Source organism: Rattus rattus, chromosome 5 (genome assembly GCF_011064425.1).
Source record: "Rattus rattus isolate New Zealand chromosome 5, Rrattus_CSIRO_v1, whole genome shotgun sequence".
NCBI classification, from domain to species: Eukaryota; Metazoa; Chordata; class Mammalia; order Rodentia; family Muridae; genus Rattus; species Rattus rattus.
The window spans coordinates 132,584,909-132,597,943 of NC_046158.1; the positions used below are offsets into that span (position 1 = coordinate 132,584,909).

At 47.5% G+C, this 13,035-nt stretch overlaps 1 pseudogene; it reads left to right on the forward strand.

Annotated features, from left to right (window-relative positions):
• The first annotated feature begins 11,709 nt into the window (after positions 1–11,709).
• LOC116900709 lies at positions 11,710–12,156 on the forward strand (annotated as a pseudogene).
• The last annotated feature ends 879 nt before the right edge of the window (positions 12,157–13,035 follow it).

A 13,035-nucleotide genomic window follows, 5' to 3' on the forward strand; every position in this document is an offset into this window, starting at 1 on the left:
CGCAGAGTGCTGTGGCATATACCTTTAATCCCGGTACCCTGAAAGCAGACAGATCTCTGAGTTCCAGGCCAGCTGGGGTTATACAGTGGGACCTTTTCTCAAAAAGAAAAAGGAAGATAAAACTAAAGTTAAAACAATAAGCCAAGAGCCTGGGAAGATGGCTCAGTTTAAAAAGCACTGTGCAAACATGATGACCTGAGTTCAAATCCCCACCTGCCAAGAAAGTCAGACACAGCTGTGCATGCCTTTAACCCCAGCACTGGGAGAGACAGGTGGATGCCGAGAGCTCATGGCTAGCATCAGAGAGTTTCAGTTTTGCTGAGGCAGAGAGTGACAGAGAAATCTGTGGGATGCCCTTCTCTAGCCTCCGGATATGCTCACACAGACATACTCAAAGCACGCTGGACCATACACACTAGACAAGAACAAGCTGGCTGTGGCAGTACAAGAGGAGGCAGAGTCAAGCAGACTGCTGCAAGTCAGGCCTGTCTGGTCTGCAGAGAGATTTCCAGGTCAGGCTGGGCTACAAAATGAGACCCTGACTCAAAAAACTAAAAACCAAAACAAGAAAATCGGGACAGACAGGATGAATTTCATCCTAATACATTTGGACTTGATTTTAAGGGAATACCAGAGTCTGCCAACGACATCCTTTTCTTATTTATTTATTTATTTATTTATTTATTTATTTATTTAGTATACATCATACAGCTTTCTGCCTGCATGTATGCCTGCAGGCCAGATGAGGGCATCAGATCTCAATACAGATGGTTGTGAGCCACTATGTGGTTGCTGGGAATTGAACTCAGGACCTTTGGAAGAGCAGACAGTGTGCTTAACCTCTGAGCCATCTCTCCAGCAGGACATCCTTTTCTTACAGGCACAAAGCTGGATATCGTGACAGGCTGTGACCTGTTTGAGCTGTACATTAGCCAGTGACTGGACGGGGGTTTATTTGAAGTCTCCTGGGCTACATTAGTCAAGTCTATATGGCTTTGGAATGGAAACCAACACATTCACACCTAGGTCCAGTGTCTTCTTTCCACAGTCTGTGAACACCCAGAGAAGCAAAAACAGCGCTAAAGTCAGGGCATCAAATGGCCCAGCGTGGCCTGTTTCACCAGATCTGGAGTTTCAGAAATTCTGGGCTGCTGTCCCCAGGTCACCACCCCTAGACAGGGTCCTGTCTTCTGCTTCTGGGAAAAGGCTTTTGTTGCTGCTCTCCGCCCTGCTTACCTGGTGATGCTTGTCATCCAGAACTGCTGATCTGTATTGCCTGGATCTAGAAACCTGTCATTCTTGTCTGCTGCTGCATCCAAGGTGTTCCGATCCTCGACAAACCAGTTCCAAGCAGAGACTTTAATTAAATCTGAGAACATAGAATTTGTTACCTGTTCACAGTCATGCCCTGTTGGGGTCCACCTAACCCCAAGCATTCCCCCATCATCGTCCCCCAGCTCCCATGAGGAGAGAGGAGAGAGAGGAGGGAGAGGGAAGAGGGAGGAGGGAGGAGGGGAGAGGGGAGGAAGGGGGAGGGGGGACAGGGAGGGAAGAGAAGAAGGGGGGGAGGAAGGAAGGAAGGAGGGGGAGGGAAGAGGGAGGAGGGGGAGGGGGAAGGAGGAGGGAGAGGGAGGAAGGAGGAGGGAAGAGGGGAGGAGGAAGGGGGAGGGAGGAGGGGAAGGAGGAGGGGGGAAGGCAGCTTTGAGGCAGGTGGCTACTGGCTCACTGCTGCTATCAGGGTCACACAAAGTGAGACTAAGACTCAACTCTCCCTCAGTCCCTTCTCCCTTCCTTTTTTTCTGTCCCTCCACCACTGTGCTTCTCTGGGGCTGGAGAGATGGCTCAGCACTTAAATGTACCACAGGCTTTTCTTTCAGAGGACCTGCTTTGATTCCCAGCATCCACATGGTGGCTAACATCCTCCTGTAACTTGGTCTTAGGGGAGAGAACAACCTCTTCTTGTCTTTGTGGGCAGTAGGCATGCATGTGATGTGCAGACATACATGCAGGCAAAAACACCCATACATATAACATTAAAAATGGCAGCAACGGGTTGGGGATTTAGCTCAGTGGTAGAGCGTTTGCCTAGCAAGCGCAAAGCCCTGGGTTCGGTCCCCAGCTCTGAAAGAAAAAAAAACAAAAACAAAAACAAAAACAAAAATAAAAAAATGGCAGCAACAACAAAGAATTCCTTTTGTCTGCTCAGGAATTTGGGTTCATCCTAAAGCAAGGAGAGGTTTTCTCTTCTGGCTGCACATTCCGCTCTACCCACTTGCCCTGCAGTACAAGAAAAAAGACAAATGACACTGGACCTTTGCCAAGCACCTCGCTGAGGTGTCTTTGAAGGCCTAGGCTAGGAGGACTTCTATTATCCTCACTGCTCAGGGAGGTCCCCTGCAGCCTGGGCTCACTGCTGGGAGGCCTCCCCAAGAGCCGCAGTGCCTCTGCGTTCACTGCTTCTTTTTATTTTTAAAATTTTGAGACAGTTCTCATTATATAGCTCTGGTGAGCCTGGAACCTGCTATATAAATCAGGCTGGCCTCCAACAAAGATTCAAGTACCTCTGCTTCCCAGTGAATTAACTACTCCCTGTTTTAAAGTACAATTTTTATAGTACACATGGTTATGTGCGTGAGTGGTGTGTATATGTGTGTGAGGCAGAGGTCAATGTTGGGAATCTTCCTTAATCTCTTCCTGATTTGTGTGCGTATCTGCATGTGTATAATGTATGTGGGTTGTATATGTGCTATGTAGGTACAATTAGTGTGTGTACTGTATATATGTGTGTGTTTTATGTATATGTGTTGTGTATATATATATGTGTGTGTGTATAAAGTGTGTTATGTATGTATAATGTGTTTGTGATGTGTCTAAGTATATGTGTTAGCATGTCAGAGGATAAACTCAAGCCTTGTTTAAGGCAGGGTCTCTCCTTTTGTCCATGCCTGCATACGCCAGGCTAGTCTAAGAGCAGTTCTCTTGTTGACCCCTTCCATTCCTTAGAGGGCATAATGGAGTCACAAACAAGTGCTGTTGTGTCTAGCTTTCAGGTGTGCTTTGGGGGTTCCAAATCAGGTCATCAGACTTGCCTTGCAAGCAAACTTACTCACAGAGGTATCTCCCCAACCCCAACCTTGCTGAGATAGGTTCTCTCACTGAGCCTCTTACCAATTAAACTAGGTTGCCTGACAAGTGAGCCGAGGGCCCTTCCTGTCTCTGCCTCCCCTGCACGGTGCTGGGATTACAGATGTGCACTATCCCTCCAGGCTTTATCACCACCACCACCACCATCACTACCACCACCACCACCACCACCACCACCATCACCACCACCACCACCACCACCACCACCACCACCACCACCACCACCATCCACCACCACCACCATCACCACCAACAACATCACCACCCCCATCAACACCACCACCATCATCACCACCACCACCACCACCACCACCACCACCATCACCACCACCACCATCACCATCATCATATAGCGTATTGAACAAGTGTTTGCCTGCATATAAGACTGTGTACCACACGTGAACCTAGGGCCATGGAAGACGGGAGAGGGCTTTGGATCCTCTGGAACTAGAGTTACAGATAGCTGTGAGCTGCCGTGTGGATCCTGGGAACTGAACCCAAGTCTTCTACGGAATAGCAGGTTTAGTGCTCGTAAGTGCTAGGCCATCTCTCCAGTCTTCCCAGCTTTTTTTCTTGGGTTCTGGGGGCGGGGCGTGGGGAGACTTAGGTCCTTATAATTGCATAGCAAGCATTTCACCTACTGACCCATTTCTCCAGCCAGAAGAAATGAATTGTAATGGAACGTAAAAAGGATACGTGGGGACAGTAAGATGGCTCAGCAGGTAAGGAAAGGGACTTGCCTCCAAGCCTGAAACCTGACTTTAATCCCTGTAACCCATGTAAAGGCCAAAGAAAACTGACTCCACAAAATAGTTCTGGGGCCTGTGTACATGCTGGCCACCCACATCACACACACACACGGTAATATTTTTTTAATTGTCCTTATTAACACTGCCCCAACCTGTTAAGCCTGCATGTGACATCACTCCACTCTGCCCTGCCGGGTCATCACCAGAACTGAAATTGCATTTGGAGCCAACACACCGAGGATGCTTGGTGAGAACAGCGCATGCCAGTCCACGGGGCCGCTCGCCCTTTCTGAAGCCGTTTCTTCAACTGTGAGAGCCACAGTCTCCTCTTCTACTGTGGAACTGAGAGTTTGAGCCTGGATGATCCTTTGGGAAGGACACCAGGCTTGGAATCTGAGGGCTTGTACCCAGCTTTGCCACCCACCAGAGTGTAACTGATTAGGACTGACTTGGTGTTCTCATCTGTTCAACGAGAATACGAAGTATGGGCCCAAGGAGCTGGCTCCATGGTGAAGTCCCCCTGTGTAAGCATGAGGACTGCTGGGATCCCAGCTCCCATACGGAACGGTCGGTGTGGCAGGGTTGCCTGTAACAACCCCGATGGATGCTGGACCCGTGAAGACGGTGATTCCCCTGCTGACTATCCAGTCTAGCCAAACAGTGAGCTCTGGGGGGTGGGGGTAGGGAGCCCTAGTCTCAAGAATTATAAGTGTCTGCTGGGGTCGCTGGCACACATCTGTACTCCAGAATAGAGTTGAGTTCTGGGCTACACAGAGTTACCAAGTGAGACTCTGCCTCTAAACGGCAACAACAGAAAGTTAGACAGGGAATGAAAAAGTAATAGACTGCCCACATACAAGTTGAGAGCTTACACTCATGCTCACATGCGCACGCGCGCGCACACACACACACACACACACACACACACACGAGCACACTTATATCAAATGCGCACAGTCATTTGAACAGACACATATGATAGGCACACACGCCTATACACATTCATATACATGCTTACATATATACACACACACACTGGAATCAATATGAATTAAATCTGTGCCCCCTCCCTCTCCCTCCCCTCCTCCTTCTTCTTTTTCTTCTTCTTGTTCTTTGTTTTTTGGTTGGTTGGTCGGTTGGTTTGGTTTTAGTATTTGAGACAGGATTTCTCTGTGTAACATCTCTAGATGTCCTAGAACTTGCTTTCTAGACCAGACTGGCTTTGAACTCACATAGATCCACCTACCCCTGCCTCCTGAGGTCTGCGATTAAAGGCTTGCACCACCATGCCGGGTTTCCTGCTCCCATTTTTAAAGGGTAAGAAAGAGTTTGGAAGATTATAAGTTTCAGGACAGACTGAACTACATTGTGAGACTCAGAGAAAGAAAAGAAAACAGAAACAGGGCTGGAGAGATGGCTCAGCGGTTAATAGGACTGGCTGCTCTTCCAGAGGTCCTGAGTTCAAATCCCAGCAACCACATGGTGGCTCACAACCATCTGTAATGGGATCTGATGTCCTCTTCTGATGTGTCTGAAGACAGCTACAGTGTACTCATATAAATAAAAATAAATAAATACTAAAAAAGAAAGAAAGAAAGAAAGAAAGAAAGAAAGAAAACAGAAACAAACAAACCAGTCATTGTCTCTCAGTTTACAGGGCCAGGAATTCCAGAGCATTGTGACTGAGATCTTGGCTCAGGGGCTGTGGAGAGACTGTGGTCCAGTTAGATGGTGGCTGGGCTGCAATTACAAAAGGCTTTGCCAATGCCACAGGCTCCATCTCCAAGGACTCCTGCTGGTGAGGTGAGGCTGGTGACTGACAGAGACCATGGTGCCTTCCTATAGGGCCGCTCTGGAGTCTTTGCAACAGGGGTCCAACTTCCTTCCAGAAAGTGCTTGGCTGGAGATGTCGGAACACAAGTGACACGTTTGTTTGTTTGTTTGTTTGTTTGTGACCAGCTTCAGAAGTCACAGGAAGTCACTCCTCAGTCACCAGGACAGGGAGACACCAGGTTACAAGTGTAAGGAGGCAAGGATCGTATGGGTCAGGTTAGAAGCTGGGTCCTACACGCAATCTGTTTGTCTTGTCAAAGAGTAGATTTCATGCTGTTCTTTTTCCACTCTGTGTACAGATAATTCTATGAATTTTCACATATGCAGGTTTGCATAACCTACACCACAAACAGGATATAGAGCAGTTCTGTCGCCTGAAAAAAAAAAACTTCGAATTTCCCTTTGTGACACAGTCCTCCCGCCCTAACCTGGGCAAACACAGACTCGTCACTATGGTTTCACTTTTCACAGAAGCACATCCTATAGTAGTAACCCTTTGAAATGTACTTTTAAAAAATTTGCATCTGTTAAGCCGTGAGTTGTGTGCTATGCCCTTCAAGGCCAGAAGAGGGCATCAGACCCTCCTGGAACTGGAGCTACAGACAGTTTTAAGTCACGATGTGGATGCTGAGAACCAAACCCCGGTCCTCTCCAAGAATTACAAATGCTCTAAACTGCTGAGCCATCACTGCACTCCCAAAGCCTTTGAGATTCATCAACGCTATGGAGAATGCGGATAGTTCATTCCCTCCACCCTCTTTTTTGGCAGGATCTCACTATGTAGATCTGGCTAGCCTTGAACCCACAAGACATCCCTATGCCTCTGCCTCCTAAGTGGTAAGATTAATGTCATGTACCGACACATCAAGCAGGTCATTCCCTTTTTTTAAAGATTTATTTATTATATATGAGTACACTGTCGCTGTCTTCAGACACACCAGAAGAGGGCATTGGATCTCATTACAGATGGTTGTGAGCCACCATGTGATTGCTGGGAATTGAGCTCAGGACCTCTGGAAGAGCAGTCAGTGCTCTTAACCACTGAGCTATCTCTCCAGCCCTTAAATTATATTTTAATATAATTTTATACTAGGGTTATGCAGGAGTTCATTCTCTCCTTTTACCCCATGGGTCCTGGGGACAGAACTCAGGTTTTCAGGTTTGGCATCATGTGCTGAGCCATCTCAACAATTCTCTTTCTCTTCCTCTTTTTGGAGATATATAGATATAGATATAGATATAGATATAATCATATATGCCAGGTTGGCCTTAATTAATTTTGTTGCAATGGATAACCTTGAACTTCTGATCCCCGTGCCTTGGCATCATAGTGTTAGGATTATAGCTGTGAACTACCATATCCAGTTTCTATGATGCTGGGGATAAATTTAAGGTTTAGTGTCTGCCAGGTAAACACTCTACCGACTGAGCTCTGGAGGAAATGTCAATATCAACATATAAGTTAGGAGGTCATTGAAGAGAATCTTGAAGGGGACGATTGGCATTGGTTCCAAGTCCCTTTCTCCTTCTCAGGCTCACTTCCTGCCATATCCGCAAGTCTACTCTCCCATGAGACCCTGCCATGGTGCGTTCCCTCAGCACAGATTCTAAAAGCAATAGATCCAGCCAGTTACAGGCTGGGACTTCTAAACTATGAGCCAAAGCAAATGGTTTGCCTCTGTAAACTGATTTATGTCACATACCAGTTACAGCAATGAAATGCTGCCCGATACACTTTAGCGAGTCTGAAGTGACGGATGCTGGGCCAGCGCGAAAGCCAGCAAGACAGCCATGGGAGCCAGTGGCTGGGGTCGAGGGAGGAAGGCAGATGCTGGGTTCTGATTTCTATAAGTCAGAGAAAGAGGAGATGGCTTAGTTGGTAAAGGGCATTCTACACAAGCACGACCTGAGTTCAGATCCTCAAGACCCACGAAGAAGATGGGGGTTGTCAGCAGATAAAGGCGCCTGCCAACAAGACCGACCGCCTGGGTTGGATCCCCAGGAGCCACGTGGTAGAAGGTGAGAACTGACTCCAGCAAGCTGCTCTCTGACCTCCACAGACACCACGGCGTGCACGCATCTCCCCCCACATACATACACAGACAAAATAAGTAAATATGATTTTTAAAAGTTAAAAAACTAGACATGCCTGTGACCTCGGCCTTGGCTGGTGCAGGAGTGATGGGGGCTGAGGGGGAAGGGGATAAATGGGTCCCCTACAGCACAGTCTAACCAACTGATGAACTTCAGATCAGTGAGAGATTTTGTTCCCCACTCCCCCCCCCCAAGAAAAATTTGAGCCATTGAGGACAGATACCTGATGTCTCTCTTGGGTCTCCACATGCACACACATGCACACATGCACACACATGCACACACATGCACACACATGTACACACATGCACACACATGCACACACATGCACACACATGTACACACATGTACACACATGCATGCACAAAGGCACGCACTCACTCGTAAAAAGTAAAAGGATGAGTGATATTTTCCACAAGTGTGTGAAGAGGGGAAGCCCCCACCCCCAGATGTGAGACAGGATGTGGGGATGCAAGGGACTGGTGGGGGCTTGGCAGGGAGAGGTGAAGTCTGTGAGGAAGGAGGGACTGGCTTTCACAGCCACCCTGCTTCTCCTGGGCCAGGGGAGCTGTGAGAGTGGCCCAAGTGCAACCGGTGCGCTCTGGTTCCCAGATCACACAGGAGAGGATGGGTCATGGGTTCCCATGTAGATGTGACCAAGAGCCCCAACTACATTCCCGTTCGGGACCATGTGTTTTGTATATTAATACAAATAAATCGGCCCCATCGCAGTAGTGAAGGCATCTAACAATCGATTTCCGGAGGGTAAGGGATCTGGAATCAACCTTGCTGGGTGCTGCTAGCTCCATATTTTTAAAGCGGGATGTTTTCCCATTTGTTTGTTTCTTTGTCTGTTTTTGTCAGTTTGTAATCAAAATGTTGGCCAGGGCTATATCAGCTAAAAGACTGGACTGGGCCTGGGAGAGCTCCTTGCAGGATGTGTACTTGGATGGCTATTGGCTGGAAGTCTCCATTCTAAACAGGTCAGCCTCAGTTGTTCTTTGTATGAGCTTCCCCACAGGGAGAGTTCCCAACCTGGCAGTTATCCCTTCCGGTGTCAGAGGCCCTGCGAGACAAGACACTAGCATGGAAGCTAAAATATCTTTCGTCATTGAGTCCTACATTTCCGCCGTATTCTATTAGGTACACAGATCATGCAGGTTCAGTGTCAGAAAGTACTGCGCGAGGGTTTACTTAATATAAGATAGAGATCACCGAGTACCATTATGGAATCTGGCTATCGCATGTTTATGTGTTACCAACTTCGAGTTATTTTGTAAATTTAAAAAGATCCCTGAGGGGGTAGGGGTTGGGGATTTAGCTCAGTGGTAGAGCGCTTGCCTAGCAAGTGCAAGGTCCTGGGTTCGGTCCCCAGCTCTGAAAAAAAGAAAAAAAAAAAAAAAAAAAAAAGATCCCTGAGACATTCAGAGGAAAGAAAATGACAAGTTAGCTTTTTTTCTGCGTGTATGATGTGGGCGTGTGTGCACGTTCGTGCGTAGGTAGTCGTGAGTGTGCAGATGTGTCTTCCTCGTCACTTCACACCTTATGTATCGACAGGTCTCTTGCTCACTCGGAGCTCACTACTACGCTGGTCCCCCTGGCCTGCTTCCTCTGGGTTCTCAGCCCCACCCTCCCTGCACTGAGATTATAGACTTACTGTCATGGCTGACAGCTCTTGTGTAAGTGCTGGGATCCAAAGACAGCAAGTGCTTTACTCACTGAGCCTCCTCGGTACTCTTCCGCCTTAATTCTTGAGATTGTTTCTCACTGAACCTGACGCTTACTGGTTAGACGAGATCAGCTGGCGAGCAAGCCCCAGGAATCCTTTGGCCACCACCTCGGGTCTGGGATTACAGACAGACACTGCTGTGCCCGACTTCTTACACAGACACTGAGGATTTGAACTCAAGTCTTTAGGTGTTTGTAACAAGCACTTCACCAACTAAGTCATCTCTGGGATTAAAAACAAAACCAAGAAACCTGCCACAGATCCAGACTCAAAAATCCATTTTAAAGTCCAGGTGTGGTGGTGTACACCTTTAATTTTAGCAGAGGCAGGCGGATCTTTCTGAGTTCAAGGCCAGCCTGATCTATACCTCAAGTTGTAGAATAGCCTGGGCTCAGTAGAGCAAGCCTATCTCAAAACAAAACAAAAACCAAAGCAGAAGCCATTTAAAGTAGTGGTTCTCAACCTGTGTGGGTCTTGACCCCCTGGGAGTTGAACAACCTTTTTAACAGAGGTCGACTTAAAATCATCAGAAAACACAGACATTTACATTACAATTCACAACTGTAGCTAATTTAGAGTTATTAAGTAGCAAAGAAATAACTTAATGGTTGGGGGTCACCACACCATGAGGAACTGTATTAAAGAGTCTGGGCACTGGGAAAATTGAGAACCACTGGTTGAAAGGGTCAGGTGGATAAAGCCCCACCTGTGAGACACAGCAGGGGCTGCCCAGGCACACACGGCCACCCCTGGCTAAGCCCCAGACTGAGCTCTTCACCGGTTCTCCTGGAGCTCAAATTTCACAGGGAAACTGAGGCAGTGAGAATTGTCTTTTATTCCTTTTCAGCGCCTGGAACCACAAGTATTTAAATAGAGGTTTGTTTGTTTCCCATGCCTAGTCCCCAGAAGGACTCGAGGAAGTTTGTAAGAATCCATACAGTAAACTCTACAAACAGATCAAGAAGGAAAGATCAAGAGAGGAGGGGTGGCTGCGCTAGTAAGTTGAGACCAAAGGGGAAGTTAGTTATTGAAAACCTTCAGCCAAGCCTTGGTAAGTATTTGCCAATGCACGTCTGGATGGGATTATGTGGATCGAGGTTGCTTCCCTAACTGGCTTGTCGAAAATTTATTTTGTTATTGTTTGAGAATTTAATACATATGTACAACGTGGTTTGCCCAGATATACTCCCCCCCTTCTACATCCTCTTTTGCCTCTTCCTCCTCCTCCCTCCAAATTTCATGGAATTGTCCTAATCCACTGAGTCCACTTAGAGCTGCCAGGATGTTTGTGGGTGTAGGGACATCCACTGGAGCCTGGGGAACAGTACCAGCAGCTGCGTTCTGGAAGGAAGCTCACTCTCCCCTCCCCCCATAGCCCTCACTGCCAGTAGCTCCCCAGCTATGGGTGGGAGTTTGTGGGCCTCCCTTCTATTCGTGCTAGAACTTAGGCCGGCTTGATCTTGTGAAGGTCTTGTGCAGTTATAGCCCTGGTGAGTTATGACGTGAAATGTCCCTCTCTCTTATCTGGGAAATCTTGTTTTTTCAAGGTTCCTCTGCAGCCTGTGGCTCTTAAAATTCTTTCTCCCCCTAGTTCCTCAATGATCCCTGAGCTTTGAGAGGAAAGGGTGTGAGGCTGATCTCTCGTTTAGGGCTGAGGAGTCCAGTCTCTCATTCGCTGAGTTCTGGCTAATTGTGAGTCTCTGCTACAAAAAGAAGCTTCTCTGATGAGGGTTGAGAGCTGCACTAATCTGTGGTCATAAAAATAATGTGGTCTTTTGTCCATTTATCAAAACAATACAGTAGATTCTCCCCTAGTGCCTGTGACTTAGCCACCCATGAGCTCTTGATAGTGATATTCATGAGTTTCTTGTATTTTCTATCCTCTCTCTCTCTCTCTCTCTCTCTCTCTCTCTCTCTCTCTCTGTGTGTGTGTGTGTGTGTGTGTGTGTGTGTGTGTGTGTGTGTGTGTGTGTGTGTGTGTGAGAGAGAGAGAGAGAGAGAGAGAGAGAGAGAGAGAGAGAGAGAGAGACTCAGTATGTACCCTCTGGAACTCACTGTGCAGACCAGGCTGGCCTTGAAGTCACAGAGATCCATGTGCCTTGGCCTCTCAAGTGCTAGGATTAAAAACATATACCATGCTCTTTCTCTTCTGCTACCGCCATGCCATCCAGACTGAGGAAGACCCGGAAACTCCCGGGCCATGTGAGCCACAGCCATGGTCGCATCGGTAAGTACCTCAAGCTCCCAGGAGGCCGCGGGAATGCTGGAGGCGAGCATCTCCACAGGATCAACTTTGACAAATATCATCTAGGTTACTTCGGCAAAGTTGGCATGAGGCATTACCACTTGAAGAGGAACCAGAGCTTCTGCCCAACTGTCAACCTGGATAAATTATAGGCGTTGGTCAGCGAGCAGACACGGGTCAATGCAGCAAAAAACAAGACTGGAACAGCTCCCATCACTGATATTGTTCGATCAGGCTACTACAAAGTTCTGAGGAAGGGGAAGCTCCCTAAGCAACCTGTCATCGTGAAGGCCAAATTCTTCAGCAGAAGAGCTGAAGAGAAGATTAAGGGTATCGGAGGTGCCTGTGTTCTGGTGGCTTAAAGCCACTAATCAGGTTAATTAAATGCAAACATTTTCCAAAAAAAAAAAAAAAAAAAATCATCACCACATCTGACCTTGGTGTCCTTTTTTACTTTTTTTTTTTTTTTCCCTTTTCTTTTTTTCGGTGCTGGGGACCGAACCCAGGGCCTTTTAAGCTTGCTGGCAAGTGCTCTACCACTGAGCTAAATCCCCAACCCTCTTGGTGTCCTTTGCTGGCAATAAATCCAGTCTGAGAGTGGTTGATTACTCCCTTAGCGTCCATGCCACTACGGGAACAACGAAGACGTCTCTCTGAGTTGGTTGTTGTGGCTCACCGGCGCACAGCTTCTCCCCAGCACCGTTAGGCACCGAGAAAGCTAGCCAGTAGGAACGAAACCTCCAGGCTATTACCAGCTTGATTTCTCCACATCCTGTGGCACAAGTATGCGGTGCCTTTAGCAATAGCGTCTTACAGTCCAGCTCTGAATGATAACCAAGAGCACTGGCAACAGCTTGCAATGCTTTCAGATGGGATGGAGTGGGGCGGGATGTTTGCCGGTGGAACCTCCCTGGTCAGCAACTCAAAGAGAAGTAATCCTCGTCTCACACTGGTCCCTTTCGTTTGATGGCCTTTGGCATCTGGGAGCATTATGCCCACCCCCTAGAGTAGGGTAACTTCATCCAAACTCTTTTTTTTTTTGTTTGTTTGTTTTTTTGTTTTTATCCCCCTCCCCCTCCCCTTCCTTATGGGTGTTCCCCCATACTCTTTTTAATATGTATGTCTACATACATATACACACATATAATTTAGGAAGCTTCTGAAAAGGAGTGTTAGTGTTCATCCTTCCTCACTCCCTCCTCTGCCCCTTCTTTCCATCCCCTTCCCAACTTTTTTTTTAG